We start from the raw sequence: 26,808 nt of genomic DNA on the forward strand, positions 1-26,808 counted from the left end.
TTTGTGCACTAGTCGCATGTTATTGGGGTAACTCCATCGAATGGACCCCGCCCACTTCTTTATATCCCGACATTCAAATTTATTCCAATATTAACATTCCACTGGGGCAAGCCCGTCAGGTGGGCTCCAGCCGTGACCAATATATTTTTTTTTCCACTACTAACATGTCAGCCACATCTTCCCAAAGCTTTGCATAGAGGTTCATCCAGCCTTGCCACTAATTTTGGCACTCAAGACAACTTTCGCTATGCACCAAAGGCTCACCCAAACACCTTTCAACTCTACAATGCTTTAACTTATGGTCACCAAGTTTCACTAGCTCTATATCAACATACAGGAGGTAATTTGCAAGCTTGTGAATGCCATTAGGAATCTCTTCCAAAGCACTTTCCAGTTGACTAAGTTTAAAGGGGTCTTTGAGCTCATATTTTTTCTAAACAATGGCTTCAAAATATGTTATTATTTGGACCAATCCTCTTGATCGCCTCTTAAGATTCCCCCTTGAGTATGCCTTGGCCTTTCTTTATTTTTTAATCCCATTTTGTTTTTTTGGATTTTTCAATCCCTCCTTGTATACAAGAACAAATCTCCTCTACTATATTAAATAATAAAAGGGAGGTCGAGGAAGGTAAAACAAGGAGAGATAGGGAGACAAAAATATGGAGGGAAAGAGATGGGGAGAGAGAGGAGAGAGGGAGGGAGATAGTGATAGAACATGAGAGAGAGAGACATAGAGAAAAGGAGGGAAAGAGAGAGAGAGAGAGGGAGGGAGAGAGAGAGAGAGTGAAAAGAAGGAAGAGACAGAGGAGGGAAGAGATAGAATAAGAGATGGAGGGAGAGAGAGAGAGAGAGATATGGAGTTAGAGGTGTACATTTTGAAAGATTTATAGGGTGGAGATAGAGAGAGATATGGAGTTAGAGGTGTACATTTTGAAAGATTTATAGGGTGGAGAGAGAGAGAGAGGGTGATGTGGGAGAGAGACAAAGGGAGGTGGAATCGAAAGAGAGAGAGAGGAAGGAGGAGAGAGAGAGTACTTGAGAGAGAAGGAGAAAAGGAGGGAAAGAGAGATGGAGTTGGAGGGGGAGAGAGAGGGAGGGAAGAAGAAAGACATGGGGAGAAAGAGAGGGAGTCACAAGGGAAAGATGGATAGAGAGTGAGGGCAAGTGAGAGAGAGAGAGTATGTTTTATGGGTGAGATAGAGAGACAAAGAAGGAGAGACAAAGGGAGATAAATATGTAGATGTAGGAAAGAGATAGGGAAGAAGAGATGGATAGGTGGGGGGAGGAAGGGGGGAGAAAAATATATATAGAGAGACAGAGAGCATGTGTGTTTTGTGGGGGTGAGATATAGAGGCATAAAAGGAGACATGGAGGGTGATTAGATATGGATGGAGGGGGGAGAGAGGGAAGAAGAGAGAGACATAGAGGTAGAGAGAGAAAGAGGTAGGGGGAGTGAAGTAGAGGGAAAGGGGAGAGAGAGAGGGAAGGAGAAAGAGATGCATATGGAAAAATAAAAATATTATATATTATTATATAATATTGAACAATATTAACCATAGAGGAATAAGAAGTAATTACTTTATGAAAGGTAAAATAAGTTTCATTTAGAAAGCCATTAATATCTTGGGATTTCATTGAAATAGATGCACTTATTTTAGTGTAGATGTTAATTTCTAATCCTATTTTATTACTTGCACTAGATTCATTGATTTTAGTGTACATGTTGATTTCTAATTATTGACAGTGTTGGATCCACCAACATGTAAGGGAATCTCCTCAATAAGAAGTCCCAACTACACCTCAAACTGTTTAGTGTGGGAGTCCCAACAGTGGGTCGTACAGTAATGTCTTAATCATGATTTCACAACAGAGGCAAGTAAGATGTCCCTTTTGGTAGAAAGGGTGTGACAGATACAATAAGTCAAGAAAGGTGCATGAGAGGTTCTAACACACTGAGGGTGAAGTGAGTCTGCCCCTTGGAAACCTATAATAGTACGCGGCTTGGAAGAGAACACACAAGTGAAGATGCATCGCAAGCTAGAAAGCAACTTAGCAAGAATCCATAGTGATGGTTAAACCAACATCACATTTTAGAAAGATTTGTACATACATAGACATAAAAATCCATACATGCATGCATAAGAAAACAAATACATATATCATTTAGAGTAAACCAAATAGCATAGAATACAATACAACATATGCATGAAAAGTGATGGAACTGCTATATTAATAAGAGTAAGTTCCAATCATATGATACATCCATGTCTAACCATTATTTCCGACAGTGGAATGTTACAACCACAACCACATGCTCCTCCACAGAGATATACTAGATCTGTATAGTGGAGAAGCCAAGGCTCGTTATAATACTATCCAAGCTCTCTCAAAGATAGTCTTATCAGAAGATTGGATGACCAAAAGCATTTACAATGTGTTATAAGGTTCTATTTATAGGAAGGGTGGGGTGACCCTTGACATTCCCCTTTATGACATTTCATCTACCCTCATGACTCTTCATCTACTCTATGGTTGTTACATCCAACTATCCAAACTTGAAATTCCTCTTGAAAAAACGTTACAGTACAATGCACATGTGCCCATGTGAGATGAAATGGCTTGAGCAAGCCATGCAAGTCATCACTGACACTCGGTCCGTTGTGGTGAGAAAAACTCTTTGACATGCTTGTGTTGGTGAAGGGGTTGATATGATGCCAAGCTTGGTCATCTGTGATGGGTGCATGCACTCCATGGTGATGTCTTGCTGAAGTGAACTCTTGCCTCCGTTACATCTAGTGCATTGTTGTGACTCGTCCATCCAATGCATCTAATAACATGCACATGGTCTTCTTGCATGTGGCCAAACCGACAAAAAACTGATGCATAGTGTCCATGTTGAACTTTCAATGTGCGTTGGTGGTTATAAGCATCAATTTTCAACTGCATGTTCAACTCGAATTGCAATCGCTGATTTTCTTTGCCTCAATGAGTGTGTTGAATGGGTGGGAACACATGTGTGCCCACAATGACATGCATGTTGCTGAACTCCCTTGCATTTGATCAACAACACTGCTCACCATGTCTGCTCTATGTCAACTGTTGGGATGGATCTTTAACTTATACGGTCATAGTCTCATCCGTGGGTGCATGTTGTGCCTGCTGTTGTACCTATTCTTCCTTGAGTTGCTAGTTAAGCACATGGCAATCCTTCTCTGTTCTGTTCTCTAGCTTCACGTGATCTTCATGTCGCACTGTCACCTTATAGCCTGAGTATAAAAAGTTTCTTTCACCACAAGTGGATCTGTTTGGGCTTGCAAGTTTTTTCGGCCTTTGTGTTGTCAATAACCTTTCGCTTCCATTTGTTGCATCCGGTATGCTACCTTCAACTATTGTTCATGATGCTACTTGTTGTGATGTTGCTATCGTCATATCTTGATGTCCTTGTCTACAAACAACTTGATGTATTCGTGGGTAGGCAAGTCCATAGACACTTGATTGACTGTATCCCCAAGTTTGCTCTGAGTGGTGTCTTCAAATCTGCTCTCTTGGAGACCATTCTACCTGTGCTACTAAGAGGCAGATTGTAATGCCCTGCTTAAATCTTATCATGAAAATTTTATTAATGTTTACATTACCTGAAAATATTGAGAAATATTGGTGAATACCTTCATTTTGGAAACTATAAATTTATTTGCTAATATAACATTCATTATTCCTATTTTATTCAAATTCCCAACTTTCCTTCTCAAATTGAATCTTAGGTAGGATATGGTATCCTTCCATTATTTCAAATTATATATATATATATTCATCTCACATTCCCAAATGTACTCTCACATTTACTTAGGAGAAGACATGGTCCTCTCCATTTAATTACATCTCACATTCCGAAATGTACTCTCACATTTACTAGGGAGAAGACATAGTCCTATCCATTTAATTACATCTCACATTCCCAAATGTACTCTAGGATTTACTTGGGAGAAGACATGGTCCTCTCCCATTAATTTCCAAGTTTTATATTCATATCACATTTCCAAATGTACTCCTAGATTTACTTGGGAGAAGAGAAGTCAAATGTAAGGATGGAGGAGAAGTTAAAGACATTAATGAGAGGTGGTTGAGGTGGAGAAGAGAGCGAGGGTATAAAAAGGGAAGGAGGAAGGGAGAAAAGGGCATGTGCAGTCTTTCTTTGATTTTGGGGGTTGGCTATGATTTGGGTTGGCTGTGATTTTAGGATTAGTATGATTTTGGAGACCTAAGGAACCTATTGAGGTTTCTTGGGTTAGTTTAGAGGAGGGAGATATTGTTTATTTTGGTCTATATTATTCATTTTGGACACACTACATTTGGTTGGACTTGGGCTCGAAGGGCTAGGGAACCTGTGGAGGTTTCCTGGGCAGAAAATTATTTCTTAGTTCGATGGGAGGTAAATCTACTCTGTAGTCGAGAGGAGCATTTCAGCATGAGCAACAGCTCAAATGCATCTCTAGCTACCAGTACAGGCATTCCTCTATGCATAGGTTACTCATGTAAATTATTGAAATGAAATGTTCATTATAAGTTGTGAGGATTGGAATATAAATGGTAAATTTTCATTGTTTAAATGTCTTGTAAATTTTCATTGTTCAACTAATTTTACATTAAAGAAATAAACATAACAATTAATCAACAAACTAAAAATTAATTAATTAATCAAACTAACAAGTGAATAACACAATAAATTAATAAACATATTAATAAAGAATAATTAATAAAATTAATTAATCAATCAACCCCTTTAATTAATTAATCAACCCTTAATTAATTAATTAACTAATTAATTAATTAATTAATCAATCAATCAAATTAATAAATCAATTAAACCATATATTTAAATAAAAATAATAAACATAGTAAGTAAATAATAAAATCAATTAATTTATAAACCTATTAATTAGTTAATTAAAAAAATAAATAAATAAATAAATAAATTAAATAAAGAATAATAATTAATTAATTAAATGAAAATCTAGCCAACCTATTTTCTTACCTCTTTTCTTCAATTTCCTATATATATATATATATAACCTAAATCTAGCTCCTGGATACATCATTAAGATCTGAAGAATATCTATTGGCGCATCCCTTGATGATGGACTCACTTGGTAGTCCAAAACGTTGGGTTGACTAAAACTCTACAACAGGTCATTCCTCCTATCTAAAAACTATCCTCACCTATATGGATTCATTATTTAACAAGAAAATAGATCTATTATAAGCCCCTAGGATAGGGCCTTACACATGGTATTAGAGCTTTGGTTCAAAATCTAGACCCAAAGCCCACTAAACCCCAAATTCCATTATAAAGAGATTGTAACTCTCAAGATCCCCCTCGAGCCAGGTATGCTCTGTAAAAAATATAAAGCATTCAAAGCTGCCGAATTGGCTTTAACTTCCATTGAAATGTTGGCATAACAAAACCTAGGGAATGCATCATAAGTTAACGAATTTTCTAGTGGAGAGAAAAGGAAAGAGTTGCAGCCACACAGTTCGTTCTGGGATGGGACGAGTAGAAGAAAAATTCTTCCGGTAGTACATAAAAGGGCCATATGATAATTGGTATAGAAACAAGAAGCTGGAGGCAAACTAGCAAGTTGATTTCCTTCAAAAAAATTGCATTTCAAGGGCTTTTTGTACATTAACATATGTTGAAGGTTTTCTCTCCAGTGTGATAAAACTTATGGATGTATTCTTGGTGTGGATGTGCCTTTTATTTTGATATCTTGTTCATACTGTGTCTAGTTTAGAATTAGGAGATCTATAAGAAACGCCACTGCACGTTAACTGGCCAAGAATTAGACGATAAAGCCATAATAAGAAGAATCCAAAAGAAAATATTCTCTCTGTAAAATTACACTATCATGTTTTGAATTGTTGGCTGTAAGCTGTGATGTTGTCTTGTGTCCATAAGTTGATTTCTCGTTCAGAAGTTAGTAGTCTATAGCATAGCTATGTTGCATAGTTTTGCAAAATATAACATAAATTTCTTGCACAAAAAAAAAGATTATGTAGCTACATTTCAGTTTATCGAAGAATCACACAGGTCATAACGCTCAAGTCAAATGGCTGCGAATAATTCATCACTCCAGTTTCTAAGTCAAATGTAGAAATCTTACAAAGAGAATGCCAATCTACGAACAAACTTCAGTCCCAACTAGAACCAACAAATATAAAATTCTATTTGCATTCAGATCAACATTTTCTACTTGAGTTTTTGACCTAAAATGTCTAGTTAATTAGTCACTGCAACATTAATCAAATCTTTCTCCAAAATATCTATGAGAATGAATTAAAATTTTACATCATATAAATAGCAAAGATCATCACAAGAGATTTTATTTCCAAGTGGATAAGAAAAAATAACAAGTTGTATGTTATTTATAAATAGCTCAATAAATCCTATAATTTTCTCTACCTTCATTGTCTTGAACTGTTTATAGGTTTTATTCCAGGCAGGTAAAATCAGAAGTTTTGAAATTTCCAATCTAATTGAAAAGACGGTATGTTTAGAGCCATTTAATTAGGCTTATACATCGACAAATAAAAGAAACAACATGTAGCTTTGACGAGGCATTCCATGCGGGTTTTCTAAGCCGGAGTTGATACCTTCTACTTTGGATTTGTTTGAGGTGAATCAATAGGGTTTCTACTTCGGGTCACAATAGGTAGTGCTTCTTGTGTATCTTCATGGCGAAGGAAAAAGTCCCACATTCCTTGTAATTCGACCACTTCTTCATCATTTGTTTTTTCTTTCGTTGTTGAGACTTCATCATCCTCCATATATGATTCAGTATTTGATATAGTTCTTAGAGGCTTAAGATTAGTGGAGGGATTCCTTTTATATGGTCTAAAAGATTTCTTTGAGGAAGTCTCTGCTACTTTTTTCTTCATATCAACCATTTCATTAGACATGGTTTTGAGGACTTTTGTAAACCTTCAAGATCAAAAGCATATTTAGGTGTTTTTTCTTGGATTCATCCCTAAAAGTTACTTTCTTGGATTTTCGTTCTTCTAGAGAATTTTTCTTATCTAAGGCTAGAATTCGTTTTTCTATAGCTATTGCTTCTTTCATGTTTCTTGCCAAAGGTGGTTTGGCAGCCCTATCGACAAAAATAGTTGCGTTGAAGGCAGGGAAGAAACATACCATTCATTTTGGACTTCATCGCTCAGCTTGGATGACGTTGGTATTTTATTCAATAACTTGTTGAAACGACAATTGAAGTCTTTCATATGTTCTTTAGGTTCAGCTTTCAAATTAGACAGGTCATTGAGAAGGGTAGATGTGGATCTATCATCTCCAAATTTGGTTAGGAACTGATCTTGAAAGGCATCCAAACTATTAATAAAGCCTGATGGTAATGAAAAGTACCACGATCCTGTCAATCCTTGTAAGGTATAAGGGAATAATCTTACAACTACATCTTCTTCTACTACTTCATTTAGGTTAATGCAAAACATAAAATTATTTATGTGTTCCTGAACTGGTAGGTCATTATCAGGGTTCAATTTTGGTAGCCACTTTTTGGGATGGGCTGGCAATTGGTGTAAATTCCTTTCCATTTGTACAGCTCCTACATTTGTCTGTGACCTTGGAGATTTTTTAGCCATCGTTGGCATCTGCGTAGAGGAAGATGCTCTAGCAGTTGAAGGTGATTGGGTAGAGGAGGCTTGTTCTCTAGTACCTGTGTAAATCACAAAGCGGAGTTGTGAGTTAGGTGATTGACCTTGTGATGAGATGGATGAAATGAATGAGGATGATTGAGGCGATAATGAAAGAAACTCAATATGGGATTCAAATGGTGTCTTCCTAGGCCTCTTACAACTTGGTAGATGGAATTCAAATGGAGGGATCCCAAACTTTTCACTCTGTGCTCTAGTCAATCTTTGAGATGAGGGAAACTGATAAGTAACACTATGTTGGGATAATTCAGATTCTTCTTGAGATATCGAAATCCCCTATAACTTATGAATTAGAGATTGGACTTCTGGAGTTTCTATAGGAGAAGAATGATCTGGTCTGTGTGGAATTTCAATAGTGGGTTCTAACGGTCTGCTTACAACTTCTCGCTTAGGATTCAGAGATTTGGAATGCAATCGAGAAGTTGGAGGTGAGGGTGAGGGAGTCTTACTCTTAGAATGGCCTACCAGTTTGAATTTACTTTCCATTCATAGTTAGGCCCTCCTTCTGGTGTGAAGATGTTCAAACCTCGAAAATAGTTGCTACAACATGGGGGAAAACCACCTAGTTTAGACCTTGGTTAACAACTCCTTTTCCACTTGGCGTAGTGGCTCTGACAGGGGATAATGGGATCAGTTTCCTAAAAATATATTTTGATAGTTTTGATGGGGTTATATATGATGTATAGAGGAGGTGATTAAGTTAAATGTAATATTATCTAAACTATTTGAACACATGCATATATCCTAGTTTAAACACTTGTAAATTATAACTATGTCCGGGAATAAGGTAAACTATGAGATCTAGAATAATGTTTTATAGAAATTAGTAATAAAGATCATTCAACTGAAATAAGAAGTGAAATCATTTAAAAATATTCGTTTTGGATAAATATTTAGCCAAAACGATTGTGAAAGATATATCACATATAGAATCTTTCATATATTCACCAGAAAATCAAAGCTAACACCATACAAAAGTGCAATAATGCTAGCCAAAATTCAAACTTTCATACATCAAACAATTAAAGAAAATTTCTTGCCTGATACATAAATAAACCAAAATCACATGATAAAAGTATTGTATATGATAAGTTCTGCTCATGTGTTTTAGCAATATCGACCTAATTCGAATCAATCAAACATCATCTAAAAGTGAAAAAGTGTAGATTCAGTAGAATATGCTAGATATAAAAGAAAATAGATCATGTTCCATTCATTCCACTAGAACCTCCTCAAAGGTACAAAAGTGTATGCTTTCAAGAATGTTTCTGATAAAAATTTTCGACCCTTCTCTAAATGCATGAGAGGGGTTTAAATACTAAAACTATAGGTCCTAAAATAGATTATTAAAAAAATGGTTGAGGAGGTTTAAACGAACCTCCTCAGATTACGCTAATTAAAACTAAAATAAAATAAAAAAGTCACTAACTCATTTTCATTTGATCCTTAAGATCACATATATTTGTCATTGGCTTGAACTATGTCGATTGGCCAATAGCAGATTTCAACTGTGCAGTAAATATATCATCTATTATTGTTGGCATCATTTCTTGTATGGAGGTAGTTAGGAATTGTAAGGTTATCCATTAGCTATATTTTTTGACTAAAAATTGCGAGTATGCTTCCAAGTTCAACTTTCTCATTTGTTTGACCAACTCCTCCCTTTCCTTTACTGATTGTCTCCATTGCTCCTCTAGTTAATTGGCATTTGGAATAAATCTTGGAATAGATTGCGCAACTAGGTTAGTGCCATGTAGATTTTCATTAATGGCTTCAATGATGTTGTTTGTTGCTACTGTTGCGATTGTTATTTCACTTTTTGCTTGCTTGAGCCAAGAATTCTAGTCTAAAAATAGAATTTCTTCAAGCGATTCCTCCAGTTTTAGAAAATCAGCCTTTCTCTCATCTTCTAATTCTTTCCAGGTGATAAAATCAGAAATCCTTTTATGGATTTCGTCATACTCAAGCCTCATGTCGACGACATGGCTTGTTATCTTATCACTGATCTCGCAATAAGGATTTATTTGCAAGATTTCCTGACACAAAAATTCCTTTTGTTGCATTAGTTGGGCATTAAGGCTGAGTGCTTATTTTACGAACTGATCATTTCAGGATTGTCTTTATACTTCTCTGTCATAGCCTGAATTGACGTATCCTTTTCGGCTAGGCTGGCTTGATATTGTATTTTCATCTGTTCAAACTCATACTCTTGTTCGGCAATTTGTAACTCTGCTTATTGGTTAGATTTTTCTTCCTCTAATTTTTGTTCCAACAACAGGATCTTCTTTTCCTTTTCTCTTAGTAGCATTTGAACCTCTGTTGGTTTATCAATGGTTGACGTAGTATAGGCTCCCAAAAATTGCGACAGTCTCATAAGGTTCTCAAATGGGTTCGTGGGTGAGTCTTTCCAGACAATGTCCATTTGTTCATTGTCGGGAGTGGTAATAGCTGCAACATCTAACTTTCTTTTCTTCCTCTGTTGTTTGATGACAACTTTATGGGTAGGCTATAAAACACTTCTAATGGGATAATTTCCTCACTTCTCAAAATAATTTTAGAAGTGGGGGTGGTAGGAATGAGCTCCACATCTTAGTGCCTACATTTCTCTCCATGTAATTTCTTGAGTTGATTTGTGATGTGGAGTCTATATCTCATATTTTTGTTCCTCTGTATGGAGCTTCTTATTAAAATGATCCCATTTTTTTTCTAAATCAATGACTGGGGGTTTCATCGACTGGGTGGAAGTAGAGGGAAGTTTAGCCTATTTCTCTATCAAGGTTTGTTCGGCTACTTTTTCTATGGTTCTAGATGTGTCCTTTTGGACTCTCCATTTTTATTACTACCATTTTGAGACTATAGTTGTGAGTGCTCTAACTCACGATTAGATTTTTCCTAAGACTCCACTTTAGAATTTTCTTTGGAATTTCCTGTCGGGCTTTCGTTTAAGTTTACACTAGGAGTTATCTCACTTATTAGTTCAATCTGTAGTGGGTCCAATCGGACCTGTAATAATCTCCTCTCCCTATATTCATCGAAGGCCTCAAGATCATCTAGGACAAAAAGTAGTGATTCCATAGGCGTCACTTCTGAAAACATCTCTTTTCGTAGGAAGAGGTCATCGAAGGCATATTCCTCATGGGTGAATGGTTTCACTTTCACCATAGTATTGAAGTCTTTGGCGATGACATTTGGGTCATATTGTCTTCCTGGGAATGTAGCCAATTTCAGAGATTTTATAATCTCTACTCCCTTGCATGCATGTCGAAAATTGTGTAGTGCAAATGCACCACATTGCAATGGAAATGTAGGCCAATTGGCCTTTTTCTGTTACTTCAATCCTTTGCTCAGCCCACCTTCCCCTTCTGTTTGGTAGGATCTCTCCCTAGCCATTAACTTATCGAGGACGTAGTATGGGAGGAAATGCGGTGAATACTTTGATATATGTAAATGTTTCCTCCCCAAACCATCTAGCTACAGGTAGGATGTCTAGTTCAACTTATCTAGAAAATCTAGGTGCATTCTTGTTGTATATCTATTTATGAATAGGCAGCATAAATCCTTAATAAATTCTGTTAAAATGGGGGCGAAACTAAGATTCCCACATACTCTTATGATATATATGGATATGAAGCGGGTCTTAAACAATCCACTTCCATCCCATGATTGGAAATTTGGAACCAAAACAGATAGCATCCATTATATAGACCATTGTTTTAAGAAACGGCCGTTTCGAAACCGAAATGGCCATGTTGATCCGAGCCAATACCTTTTTCTATGACCCGGCCTTTGGAATGGTTCGACTGGCTGAGTCAGCCATGACTCGGCCGGGTCATTGAATGACTCGGCCGAGTCATGGCTGACTCGGCCAACTCGGCCGTTTCCGTTATGACTCGGCCGAGTCACAAAAAAACGGCCAGTATCATGTCAAACTGCGATTTAATAAAATTTTAATGTATTTTTAAATTGTTTTTTGGTTGGTTTGGACTCCAAGCAGTTATAAATTTTCATGGTAATGTTAAATTCTTAAAGTAAAAGTGACATTCTCCTTAATCTTCATTTTCATCCTTTTACTTAAATTTTTAACATTACCATGAAATGACTCAGGATGTTTGAGACTGGTTTCGGCCTCATTGGATTTCATATGGAGAAAGTAGAATTTTAGATTTCATTCAAAATCCAGCAGACTTATCATTTTTTCAGGGTTTCAGGATTGGAGGATTGCAATGTTTCCATTGAATTTTGTCATGTATTAGGGTATGGATTCTGGAACTCGTATTTAATCAAGAGCACCAATCCCTCTATGTACCTTGATGTTAGTGACATTGGTTGTCGAACTCCTCTGGGATTCGCTCCGAAACCAAGAGCTTCTCAAAATGTCACTCCCGCTCCCGTTTTCGCTCTCACTCCCCACTTTCGCTCCTGCTCCCAAGTAACACTGAGCCAGATGATTTTGGCAACTCTAGCAGTAGCCAGTAGTACTGGTCACAGAGTTTTGTTGTAGAGGCCATTTATAGCCTCCTTGGTTATGTGTTTTTGTTTTGATCTCTATATCATCATCGTGTATGTATTGGACAATGTATTGGGTGCCATTTTGATATAATGGATATAATCATGAGCCTACGTTGATCATATGTTGTCTTCTATCTATATTCTAATGTTGTGTGTTTGGAAACATGAATGAAAATCTTTAAAATTATGTGTTTTTATAAAAAATAAATATTTAATGTATTTTTTACAAGGACCGAGTCATTGAAATTGAGTCGGCCGAGTCGATACCGAGTCGGAGTCGGAGTCGGAGTCAACCCTCGGCTGAGTCGGAGTTGGAGTCGGAGTTTTAAAACATTGATATAGACACTCACTAAAAATGGAGGGTAAACACCAGAAGAGATACTCCTCTTTCTCCTATACTCCATTATGAATTTTGCCAAATTATCAGACAAAATTTTGGCTGAATTCATTATTGTTTCATTTACGACTGCATCTATTACTGGTAGCCATTCTGGGGAAAATTTAGTAGTATCGGGCTTGTCGAACATTCTACATAGCATGGTTGCTGCTAAACTATGATGGGGGGAGATAGATGTTGTAGAATACATACCTGTCTTATATTTTTTGATCTTATCTTCAGTTTTTGTCCAGGTTCATGTGACATCTTCTAGGTCTTCATTCTCCTTAGCAAATTTCTTGAGGAATTGTTTATTGTAGAGATTTTGTTGCTCTCGTAGGTTGTACATAAGCCATAGATTGTCTGGTGAAAATCATCCCATAACCTCCACCATGCTATTATTCAATTCTCTATCTGAGGCATCCACCTGATCCATTATCCAATTAAACATATATGTATATGGAATTATCTTTGGCCTCGCAACTATGCGATGTAGAAATGAGCATCTTGTTTCGAAGGAGGCATCAAAGGAAATATGATCATCAGTTGTGCCCTTTGTTACCAAAGGTCTTGATTTCTCTTCTTCTAATAAATCATACATGGCCTCCCATGTTGAGGTTCCTCTATGTTTAGTACATGTAGTGTCAGAGAACAGAGGGATCATTTCTAATTTTTTAGATGCAGCTTCCTTTCCCCTCTTTGCCATTTCTTCCAACAACTTTTGTTGTGGATTGTTCCTGAAAATGGAGCGAAGAAAAAGATATTGGATAGACAAAAGTAAAAATGAACATAAAAATGAATGATACAAATGATTTTGAAAAGGTGACAAGAAAGGAGATTTTATTAAACATAAGTGAGAAGATATCATATCATGTCGAAAACTTTTCAAACATAAATGCCATTAACCCATACTAAATGGCCACAAATGGTATTTTATCCATAGATTTATAGCTTATTAATGTTTTGCATTATAAGCCATGAAAGAAACTTATTAGGGTAGTGAGATTTTTATTTGTGAAAATGTTGATTTTGCAATTTGCACTCCAATATCGCAGATCACACTATCGCATTATCGCATTTCGTGTGTGCACTTTCTTTCCCATTCCTTTGGTTTCTATGAAATGCGATATGCCTAGAATTCTTTCTTAGTTTGCAAAGCATACTTTATTTGATAGGGCTTTCTTTGTAAATCATTTCTTCATTGTGCAACAGACTTGGGTGTTTTTATAACATAGTTGGAAATCAGGTCGAGGGTCCCATCACATTTTGCAATATCGTAGGGTTGATAAGTTTTCAGACATTCCTTAAGGGTTTGTAATGTGATGTGATAAGGGTGAACGTATCATCGAAATATAATATTTCACATGGTTAAAGATACTCTGTGAAGATTCTTTCTTCGCAGGTAGAAATATGTGATGTGGGCCTTACTTTAATAAGAAACATTTTGAGGACTTAGTTCAAAATGAAAAGTTGAATAGTTTCAAGGTTAGGCACAGTAATCTATTTTGATAGCTTTTCCGTTTGTTTTGGTCATTAACAGGGCTTTTCACACACTTTATCATGCAATATGAGGAAAGGCAAGCATCTGTTAGCTTTTCAAAGGGTTTCATCTTGATATCTTGATTTATTCCAAAAAAACAACAAGAAAATGTCTAAATGTTAAATTTATTTTTTGGAAGTAATTTTTAATGGTCCCCCTTTATTAATAGAATTTTAGCTATTATGTTAACAAATGGGGGTTTTGTTGAACAACACAAGACACTCCCATGTCAACATGCCACATCACTTGCCACATTGGTATTCCATGTCATCTACACTCACATTGGTGCCACATCGTAATGAGACATTAGCATGTCAAATCAATTGCCACACAATTGACATGTGGTATCCTCACGTCCACATCCACTCACCACATCATTTCTCTATCGATATCAAGGTTTCTTGTTGGTGAAGTGTCCTACAGACTAATGTCTACTACCCAATATTGTGACATTTTGATAGGTCGATGTACCGACTACTAATACATTGCATTAGTGTTGGTTTACCTTGAGGTTTCCTTAATACAGTTAACCCGACATTTGACCTCTTGATAGACTATAGTCCCCAACCATCAAGTGGCACTCCTTGAACCCAATTCTCCATGAGCTAATGGATAACTTAGGATATGCTAATATCAAGGACATGTTTGACATGGCATCTAGATTGGTTGGGGCTTTTTGCACAATTAGGTGATGGAGAGCACTATTTTGCATCATTATAAACCATAGGTATATAGATGTTGTATGGGTGTTAATGTGATGATTTTCCCAACAAGGATAGCTTTTGTTGGGGCCTTGGAAACTATCTAAGGAGAAACACCATTATCATCCTAGGGCCTACAAGTGGGTTTAAAGGCTTAGTAATAATATAGACTATGAACATGGTACAAAACCACCTCCCAGTGCCTCTAAGGTGAATAGTTGGCCTACTGGTGCTCATGGAGACAATCTATGGCATGGTTCTTAGGCCCTTGAAAATTTTTCAAGGATGAAAGCTAGTCCCTGAGGTCCCAAAGGAGGTGTAAGATAATCTTCATGGTCCATGTATAAGCTCCCAAGCCACTTCAATACAATCCCTGCAAAGAAAATATTTTCCCCACGTATGTTGTATGGACAATATTTATTTCCCTTTAGTGGTTTATCCCTATTGAATGCTGCTATAGATTTCAGAATATCTAGCATGGAAAAGTGTTTGAAATTTTTCATGTTATATGTTGAAGCCTATCCCTACACTTTTTATCTTCCAATCTCTATTCTTCTAGAAATATATACTTGTCTCATACAAAACCTCAAGCAATACGCTTGGTAACACCCTTGAAATAATATTTACTCTCATTTATAAACTATTTTGTATTTAAAATTTTCAACTTCAGTCACAAATAAATAATAAATCTAGTTAACAATGAGTTAATTCCATCAAAAGTGCTACCTAATGTCACAGTTATTTGATCTAGTAGAGATGATGAAACTAGTTTTGAAATTAAAGATATCAATATGTGACATAGTAATGAAGATCATTTATGGGAATTCTTACCTATAACTATTCATGTGATACATAACTTTGGTTCCATTACAAGAGATATTGAATAGTCAAGCCATGTTCATTTTAGCAATGATATAAAAAATAAGATGGGATCCTAGTTTCTTCTTTACAAATTCTAATTTTCTATAGTCTAAAAAAAAGGTGTTTTATTTGACCTTTGGTATTATTTAAGTTTATATTGTAAATTCTCTCCTATACATATTTATTTGCTTCTTTGCAAACACATAGCATTCCTTTGCCCACATGTTACGATTATAAAATGGCCTATCAACTTCCATGGTATCCTACCCAGTCAATTAATTTTGCTATTATAGCCACTATCAACCAGTTGGGGAATATCATATTAGTTTAAAACTTGCTTACTCGGTCTTCGTATAACCAAACAATGGATCATCAGTTAACACAGTTACATTTCCATCATCTACTTTATCCATCTGCCGAATCAGTAAGCCCCTATCACCCCAGGACACTTAATTCTCTATACATACTTACTGTCTCGATACTCGACACCTAACATATAAACGAGCTTGTAGATTGAAGCCCTAATGTATCAATACGCGATATCTTAAAAGGCCAGTGGTCGGGCTATCAAGTCGTCGGGCCTTTAGGAAGAGGCTAAAGAGTTTCATTGATACTAATTAGCTAATACCTTAACATCCAAAAGCCCAACATCCACATTGTCGCTATATAGTTACCACCTAGACATCACCTCGGTGCCAAGTCAACCTTCCATTCCCATGTCAACATGCGACATCACTTGCCACATTTGTATGTCATTTAATCTAGACCCACAATTGTGCCACATCATAATGATATGTTAGCATGTCAAATCAACTGCCACACAATTGACATGTGGTATCCTTGGGTCCACATCCACGCACCACATCATTACTCTATTGATATCAAGGTTTCTTGTTGGTTACTAATGTCCTACTTACTAATGTCTAGTACCCAATATTGTGACATTTTGATAGGTCGATGTACCAACAACTAATACATTGCATTAGTGTTGGTTTACCATGAGGTGTCCTTAATACAATTAGCTTGACATTTGACCTCTTGATGGACTATAGTCCCCAACCATCAAGTGACATTCATTGAACTATCTATCTCCATGAGCTAATGGATAATGTAGGATATGCTAATATCGAAGACATTTTTGACATGGAATCTAGGTTAGTTGGGTCTTTTTGTACAATTAGGTGATGGGGAGAACCATTTGCCATCATTATAAACCATATGTATATAGATGTTGTATGAGTGTTAATGTGAGGAATTTCCCAACAAGGATGGCTTTTGTTGGGGCCCTAGACATCATCTAAGTAGAAACACCATTATCATCCTAGGGCCTACGAGCGGTTGTTAAGGCTCAGTAATAATATAGACTATGCACATGGTACAAAACCACCTCCAAGTGCCTCTAAGATGAATAGTTGGCCTAGTGGTGCTCATGGAGACAATCTAAGGGATGGTTCTTAGGCCCTTGAACATCTTTCAAGGATGAAAACTAGTCCCTGAGGGCCCAAAAGAGGTGTAAGATAATGTTCATGGTTCATGTATAAGCTCCCAAGGCACTTCAATGCAACCCCTAGAAAGCAAATAATTTCCCTACGTATGTTGTATGGACAATGCTTATTTCCCTTTAGTGGTTAATTCCTATTGAATGCTACTATATATTTTGGAATATCCAACATGGAAAAGCGTTTCAAATTTTTCATGTTATATGTTCATGACGATTGCTACACTTTCTATCATTCAATCTCTATTCTTCGAGCAATATATACTTGTCTCATATAAAACCTCAAGAAATACACTTGGTAACACCCTTGAAATAATATTTACTCTTATTTATTAAATATCTTGTATCTCCACTTTTCAACTTCAGTCATAAAGAAATAATAAATCTAGTTCACAATGAGTAAAATCCATCAAAACTGCCACCTAAATTCATAGTTATTTGATCTATTAGAGATGATGAAACTATTTGTGAAATTAAGGATTTAAATATGTGACATAGTAATCAAGATAATTTATGGGAATTCTTACCTATAACTATTCATGTGATAGATAACTTTGGTTCCATTACAAGAGATATTGAATAATCAAGCCATGTTCATTTTAGCAATGATATAAAAAATAATATGGGATCCTAGTTTCTTCGTTACAAATTGTAATTTTGGATAGTCTAAAAAAAGGTGTTTTCTTTGACCTTCGGTATTATTTAAGTTTATATTGTAAATTCTCTCCTATACATATTTATTTTCTCCTTTGCAAACACATGGCAACCCTTTTCCAAAATGTTACCCTTGTAAAATGGCCTATCAACTTCCATGGTAGCCTACCTAGTCAAATAATTTGGCTATTATGGCCACTATCAACCACTTGGGGAATATCATATTAGTTTAAAACTTTCTTACTCAGTCTTCATATAACCAAACAATGGATCATAAGTTAACACAATTACATTTCCATCATCTACTTTATCCATCTGCCGAATCACTAAACCCCTATCACCCCAGGACACTAAATTCTCTATACATACTTACTGTCTCAATACTCGACACCCAACATATAGATGAGCTTGTATATTGAAGCCCTAATGTATCAATACCCGATATCTTGAAAGGCCAATGGTCGAGCTATCAAGCCGTCGGGCCTTCAAGAAGAGGCTAAAGAGTGTCATTGATACTAATTAGCTAATACCTTAACATCCAAAAGCCCAACATCCACATTGTCGCTATATGGTTACTACCTAGACATCACCTTGGTGCTAAGTCAACCTTCCATTTCCATGTCAACATGCCACATCACTTGCCACATTTGTATGTCATGTAATCTAGACCCACAATTGTGCCACATCATAATGATACGTTAGCATGTCAAATCAATTGCCACACAATTGACATGTGGTATCCCTGGGTCCACATCCGTGCACCACATCATTAATCTATTGATATCAAGGTTTCTTGTTCGTTACTAATGTCCTACTTACTAATGTCTACTACCCAATATTGTGACATTCTGATAGGTCGATGTACCAACAACTAATACATTGCATTAGTGTTGGTTTACCTTGATGTCCTTAATATATTTAGCTCGACATTTGACCTCTCGATGGGCTATAGTCCCCAAACATCAAGTGGCATTCATTGAACCATCTATCTGCATGAGTTAATCAATAATGTAGTATATGCTAATATCGAAGACATTTTTGACATGGAATCTAGGTTAGTTGGGTATTTTTGCACAATTAGGTGATGGGGAGAACTATTTGCATCATTATAAACCATAGGTATATAGCTGTTGTATGAGTGTTAATGTGAGGACTTCGCCAACAAGGATGCCTTTTTTTGGGGCCCTAGACATCATCTAAGAAGAAACACCATTATCATCCTAAGGCCTATGAGTGGTTTTTAAGGCTTAGTAATAATATAGACTATGCACATGGTACAAAACCACCTCCCAGTGCCTCTAAGATGAATAGTTGGCCTAGTGGTGCTCATGTAGACCATCTAAGGGATGGCTCTTAGGCCCTTGAACATCTTTCAAGGATCAAAACTAGTCCCTGAGGGCCCAAAAGAGGTGTAAGATAATCATGGTCCACGTATAAGCTCCCAAGGCACTGCAATACAACCCCTAGAAAGAAAATAATTTCCCCACGTATGTTGTATGGAGAATGTTTATTTCCCTTTAGTGGTTAATTCCTATTGAATGCTACTATATATTTTGGAATATCCAACATGGAAAAGTGTTTCAAATTTTTCATGTTATATGTTGATGCCAATTGCTACACTTTTTATCTTTAAATCTCTATTCTTCTAGTAATATATACTTTTATCATATAAAACCTCAAGCAATAGACTTGGTTACACCCTTGAAATAATATTTACTCTTATTTATTAAATATCTTGTATATCCACTTTCCAACTTCAGTCACGAAGAAATAATAAATCTAGTTCACGATGAGTAAAATCCATCAAAACTACCACGTAAAGTCGTAGTTATTTGATCTATTAGAGATGATGAAACTATTTGTGAAATTAAGGATTTAAATATGTGACATAGTAATCAAGATCATTTATGGGAATTCTTACCTATAACTATTCATGTGATAGTTAACTTTGGTTCCATTACAAGAGATATTGAATAATCAGGCCATGTTCATTTTAGAAATGATATAAAAAGTAAGATGGGATCTTAGTTTATTCTTTACAAATTCTCATTTTGGATAGTCTAAAAAAAGTGTTTTACTTGACCTATGGTATTGTTTATCTTTATATTATAACTTCTCTCCTATACATATTTATTTTCTTCTTGTCAAACATGTGGTAGCCATTTTCCGACATGACACCATATGAACTTCCATGGTAGCCTACCTAGTCAAATAATTTGGCTATTATATCCACTATCGACCACTTATTAGTTTAAAACTTGCTTACTTAGCCTTCACATAACCAAACAATGGGTCATCAATTAACAAAGTTATGTTTCCATCATCTACCTTATCCATCTACCAAATCACTAAGCCCATATCCCCCCAAGACACTTAATTTTGTATACATACTTATTGTCTCAATACTCAAAACCTAACATGTAGACGAGCTTGTAGATTGAAGCCACATCATCTAGACCCACGTTGGTGCCACATCATAATGAGACATTAGCATGTCAAATCAATTTCCACACAATTGACATGCGGTATCCCCAAGTCCACATCCACTCACCACATCATTACTCTATTGATATGAAAGTTTCTTTTAGCAATAAATAGTTGTCCCATATAAAACCTCAAGCCATAGTTTCATAATACCGTTAAACTAATCTTTACCAATTTATTAAATAATATGTATTTCCACTTTTCAGCTTCAGTCACAAAGAAATAATAAATCTAGTTAATAGTGAGTAAAATCCATTAAAAATTATACCTAAATTCGTGGTTGTTTTATCTATTAGATGATGAAACTATTTATGAAATTAAAGATATCAATATATGACAGAGTAATCATGATAATTTATTGGAATTCTTACTTATAACTATTCAAATGATACATATTAAGTTTGGTTCAATTACAATAAATATTGGTGTTTGTATTTTAGGATATTAGTTATTTTAGGAGATTTCACAATTACAAGGAAGACATTAGAACAATAAATTAAACTAGTCATATTTTTAAATTAATGTGAAGAAGACAAAGCATGTCAATTTAAATTCAATTTCATGTCATCTTTTTCTAAAATTTAATATATAATTTTTATCTAATTTATTCATTTCCTTTAAAAGGTATCATTAATATTTTACATAAATTTTTAAGTAGTGACAAAACCGCGACCCCCCATTTCTCTATTGATTTATGTTTTTTAATTCCAATTTCTTTAAGAGATGTGTTGTAAACATTCTAAAGATTGCTAAACAAATTTAAAAATAAAAAATAAGCATATTTTTTAATTATTATTAAAATACTAGTAAAAATGATCATATTTTCGTATATGTAAAACCGCGACCCAAGGAACTACCCTTTCAAGTTTATTAAATCAATTTTTTTTTAATATAAATTTGAAAATAACATATAACAAAATGTTAAAATTATTTTTTGAAATTTTTTAAAATATATCTTATATTTTTTATAATAAATTTTTTAGTTATGATTATAATAATGTATTTTATATTATTCAAAATATAATATAGAAAATTATTTGTTTAGAAATTCTACTTCTACTTTTATATATATATTTAAAGAGTTTTAGCATTTAATTTTACTTCACATAAAGTTATTTATATTTTGTGAGTGATTAACCATAGTTTTTACCGATATTTACTATCAGTTGACTTATTTGCAAATTTAGTATTTACTTTTTATAACATTATTTATATTTTCTAAACCCATTAAATATGTTCACTATAGCTTTTACCAAAATTTATTGTGAGTTAGCTTTGTTACAAATTTAGCATTTATTTTTTATAATTAACAAGTATGAAACTCAACTCATTTAATTGATATTTTTATATTATTTTTTTTTTATCTTTTTTCATTTGAGTACTTTTTTGCTTTTGCCATATAATGAGACACATTAACATGCTTTTGACGAGTAATATATCATATATCACATTCCTTAATGGTTAATCATATGCATCATTCTAGTAATTAATGTTTGTATAGGACCCTATCTCATATTAATTTTAGAGGAGTGTTTTGCTAATGGTTCTCAACCCTTTTCACATTGGATACCTTCTCTTGGATTTGGCTAAAAGATTTAGTAAACATTTGTGCCAAATTTGTAGAAGTAATTATTTTAGGGTGACAAGAATGGAAAGAAATTGCAACAGTGGATTGACTATGTTAGGGCTATAAATAAGATGTTATTGCAGAAATTGTCTTGGATGTTGTTCATTTAGTAATTTCGAGGTAATATGATCTTGTTCACGTGTTTGAGATTCAAGAATATTTCCTAAAACTTTAATAGGAAAAAAATAGAACATTTACACTTGAGAATCACTTATTTAGTGCTTATTTTTCGTTATTGCTGCTACTATATGGAAGGGAGGTATGTTCATGGTTGATTCAACGATATGCTTGTTGATTCTTCTACGACACTCCAGAATCAGGTTTGAGTCTAAAATCACGAACATAAAAACACTCAAAGGTAATAGAAATATAACCAATTGACATGTAACGTGTAGTGTACAAGAAAATCAAATCCATAGACTTCTTATACATATAAAAAACCTATTGCAATAGAAAAATTAATGAGAAAGCATCACATGCATAAATGATGCATGAGAAAATAGTTGCAAATCCTTTTCCTAAATTCATAATCAACCCACAACCATGAATTAGAGTATCCTATTTTTAAATTCAAAATAAATGAGAGATTTATTATAATTTTAAATCTTACGAAAATTAAAAAAATATTATATTCTAAAATATTGGATGGTATATTTTATTTTAATATATAGTTTTATGGGGAAAGTGTGATTTTACCTATGTTGTTTCATAGTAAAAATTAATGGAAGATATAATTTATAGGATGAAAATGTGAGTTGATATTATATGGTTTGTATTAATAAAATAAAAGTGCCAACTAATAGAACTATTGACAAATGAACATTTAAAAAAATACTATGATGGAGACTTTACAGACATTTTTGTGGGAAAATTTAAAATTTCAAGCGACACTCCAAATATTTGGTGTTCAACCATTTTGAGAAATTTTTTAGTAGATAGATAATTCGTGCTTCGAGGAGGATTAGATGGCGTAGACAATTGGTGCACACATTAACTTCAATATGGTTGGGTAGTATCATGTAGCATTAACAGGTGAGGTGCTTCTGGAAATAACCATTACGGACCGCCAAGACAGTTTTACAAGCTCTGCAGCTACTACCATTTTTTCTTTGAGACCTAATCTTCCATAGTTTTTGCCTAAAACAGGTATTTGTTTTGGCTCTCTATTTGTTTTCTTAAAAAATAGCTCATTGAATAAATTATTATCATCTCCAGTAGGTGAACGTTGAAAAAATTTCTTCGGTCTCTCTTTGATTACACTATTGCCCTACATAAAAGATTGGTTGATAGGTTGTAGAAACTGCAGGGCATTTCAATTGACAAATTTTCATGTTAGCTTTAGATTTTGCATCCTGTCCAGTGCCAGTACTAGAGCTAGTTTCAGACCTATCAGCTATCATTTCACCCTACCAATTATTCCACACCTTGTAGCATTGCAGCTATGGATTCAACACCAAATCTGATATCCTTTGTAGCATAGTTTCTCCTCCAATTAACTCGGCTGAAATTTTGTCTGTAGCTTTACCTTTTCAATGGCTATTTATATGGTGCGAAATTGCTAGAGAAAAAACTTCAATGTATATTTGTTGAGGCTCAGCTGCAACTCTGAGAACATGGAATATTTTTTGTGGACTATATAGACTCTTTTGAATCGATGACCTTGCATTGCAATACATTCGTAGGAGTATACTGATTTTATTGTGTAGTTATTTATTGACCTAATCATATGACGAAAGCCAGAGTACAAGAATATGGGTTCCTATGCTTCGCAACTGTATAGTTCTTGAGGCTCGGTTGTGACATGGAAAGCTAAGAATATTTTGAGAAGAGTATATATATTCTTTTCAATCCTTGTAGCACCTTAAGTGGGGTATATAGGTTCTTAGCAATGAAAAACAGTTGGTTTTTGTATGGCTTTTTATTATCTTGCCATTTATTGACATATTTTTGTAATATGCAAAAAGTTGCAACCTCATTAAATCTCACTTACACAGCTAGAATACACTAGTGCTACCTCTAGACAGATAAAATCAATTGCAAGTTCATATGATCCCTCAATGGTCATTGTATGCACATAATTGAAGGGAATATCCTTTAATTTGACAAGTGAAATAACCAGTAAACTCAAGGCAGCAATATCAAGACGACTCCATATGTGCTACATTATTAGATTTACTTGGTAAATTGATATCCTGTTGCCTGTTTAGATTGTTGGGGCTACCTTTAGATTCTTTCCTTTTTATTGTACAAACTTTAAACACATACCCAACCCATTTCCTTGTAAGAATTACTAAGCATAAGATAATAATATGGGGCACTTTCCTGGATCGGATTCCAGCTTAGTTATTTCCTATGGTTTTGAGCATATGGAAAGTTACATGCATTTTAAGGGAATTTGATTGTTTGTTCCTTTGTCTTAAAATATCTGCAAATTCCCTTGCTGACACTCTAACATCAATGTAAGATAATTCCTTATAATCAAATGCATATTTATCCTAGGAGTTTATTCTTACACATTCTCACATTATCAAGGCTTGCATAAGTGCGAGAAATCATAGACAAGTACACAAACTTGGAAGAAAACTCAAAGTTTCTATTTAGCTACCTAACCCAATTCCAAAGCAAGAGGTACATAACTCAATCAACAATAGTGCTCATAGGGTTATTGTTAATTTTAGGTATATCGTATTCTTAGAGAAAATTTACTTTAATTTCCAATCTTAGCTCAATATCAATTCCAAATTAGCAATCACATTTAACATGATAGTAAAATGCAGAAAGAACATAAACATAAATGGCAGAAAATAAGCCAAGACAAGGAGACACTAGATGTGGCGCCATCCAGGGACAAACCCCAATATGGGGAACCCTTGATTAAATCTTCTTATGATCTTCAATAGTTTAACAGAGAGATAGTACAAATATAAAAAACTGATATTTATGACAGCAATAGAAAACCCTTGACGAGAGAAGTCAATGCTGGTTAAACTAGATAGAACCTTCTTCTAAAGTTCTTCCATATGGCACCAATAGGATTCTCATCAAACTGAGTCGAACATGGTCAACTCTTGACCCAATGCAGCTCTCAAAAACACTAATAACTGCTTGTTGCACCAGCTCTCACTACTTTATGAGATATGGCATCAAAATTCAATCCTCTTCCTTCACATAGTTACTAATGAAGGACTTCGAGGTGCAGCTCCACCATTATCATGCTTTCAATTCAATACCTTTGTTTCTAGCCATGGCATGTGGCCTAGCCTAGCAGCAACTGTGGCCTTTGATCATCAGTAAACAAATAATATCAATGCAGTAGTATAAGTAGTACAAGGAGTTGACTCAATCTGAGTGTGCTGATCTGAACTTTGGTCTAGGACATATTTCATTAATATAATATGACTCTAGGTTACCAACATTATAATAGTCATGAGGAACAATTTTAACCACAACATGGTCAACATCATGTTGGGACTAAAATACTATGTTGAACCTTCGAGTCTCGATATGCTGTTAGGACTTCTTCCCATCAACTTGTTATGAAACCAACTCAAGAAAAGATAGAAAAGATAGAAAAGATAGATCAATGCCTTAGAATTCAGCCTCTTCGAGGGGGAGACCTCCTTTACATCACATAAATGAAATTCTTGGATGATTCAAATGAAAAAACCTCCTTTCTTTATATAGGAGTCTAAGGAGTCACAATATAACCCAGGCGACCTAACAATAATAATATAAAGCCACAAAAATAACAATAGAGGGATTCTATGGGGCACAGTAATAACAACATGGGGACAATAGGGGCACAACAATATTAATAAGGGATGCAACTACAATAGTATTGGGGTAATCACTTGTATTATAGGGACCCAACATGCCCTCTCCTTCAAAAAAGTGTTGTCCTCAACGCTTGAGTAGTTCTGGATGCTTCTGTATAAAATTTTCATCCTCCCACGTGGAATCTTTAGCAGATAAGTTCTTCCACTTGATAAGATACTCCGAAATTGATCGATTTCGTAGCTGTCGAGTTCCTGTTTCTGTGACTGCTTCTGCTTCCAATATAATTTTTCCTTCCTCATGAAGTTCTAGAAATAATGTTTGAACTAGGAGCTTGTCATCCATAACCTTATTTAAAGATGAAACATGGAAAACTTGGTGCAATCGAGAAGTTGCAGGAAGCTCCAATTTGTATGCCATAGTACCAATCTTTTGCAACAACTTATACAGACCATAATACTTTGGTGATAATTTATTATCCTTCTAAGCTTGCTTGAGGGACATTTTCTTATATGGTTGTAGCCTTAGGAATACCCAATCACCTACATTGAAACTTCTTTCACTGCGATGTTGATATGCCTGTTGTTTCATTCTATTTTGTGCCAACACAAGGTTATCCTTTAAGAGTTGGAGCACTTGTTGTTGATGCTCGATGTGATGTTCCACTGCTTGAACCTTAGAATTTTCTCTTAAATATAATGTGATGGATGGTGGCTGATATCCATAAAGTGCCATAAATGGGGTCATTTTTGTTGTTGTATGGAAGGAAGTGTTATACCACCATTCAGTGAGAGGAAACTATTTGACCCATTGGGTCTGTTTATTAGATACAAAGCAACAAAGATATCCTTCCAAACATTTTTTTACTATCTTAGTTTTCCCATCAGATTGAGGATGATAAGATGAGCTATGAGCTAACTGAGTACCAAGATAAGAAAATAATTGTGTCCAAAAATTTCCAGTGAAAATGGGATCTCTGTCACTTACAATAATATTTGGGTTTCCATGTAACTTTTGAAATCTTTCCATAAATGTAGTAGAAACTGTACTAGCTTTAAATGG

The sequence above is a fragment of the Pinus tabuliformis genome, chromosome 1_2, assembly GCF_031772625.1.
Source record: "Pinus tabuliformis cultivar Carrire ecotype Pingquan chromosome 1_2, CPIR1, whole genome shotgun sequence".
In the NCBI taxonomy this organism is placed as follows: Eukaryota; Viridiplantae; Streptophyta; class Pinopsida; order Pinales; family Pinaceae; genus Pinus; species Pinus tabuliformis.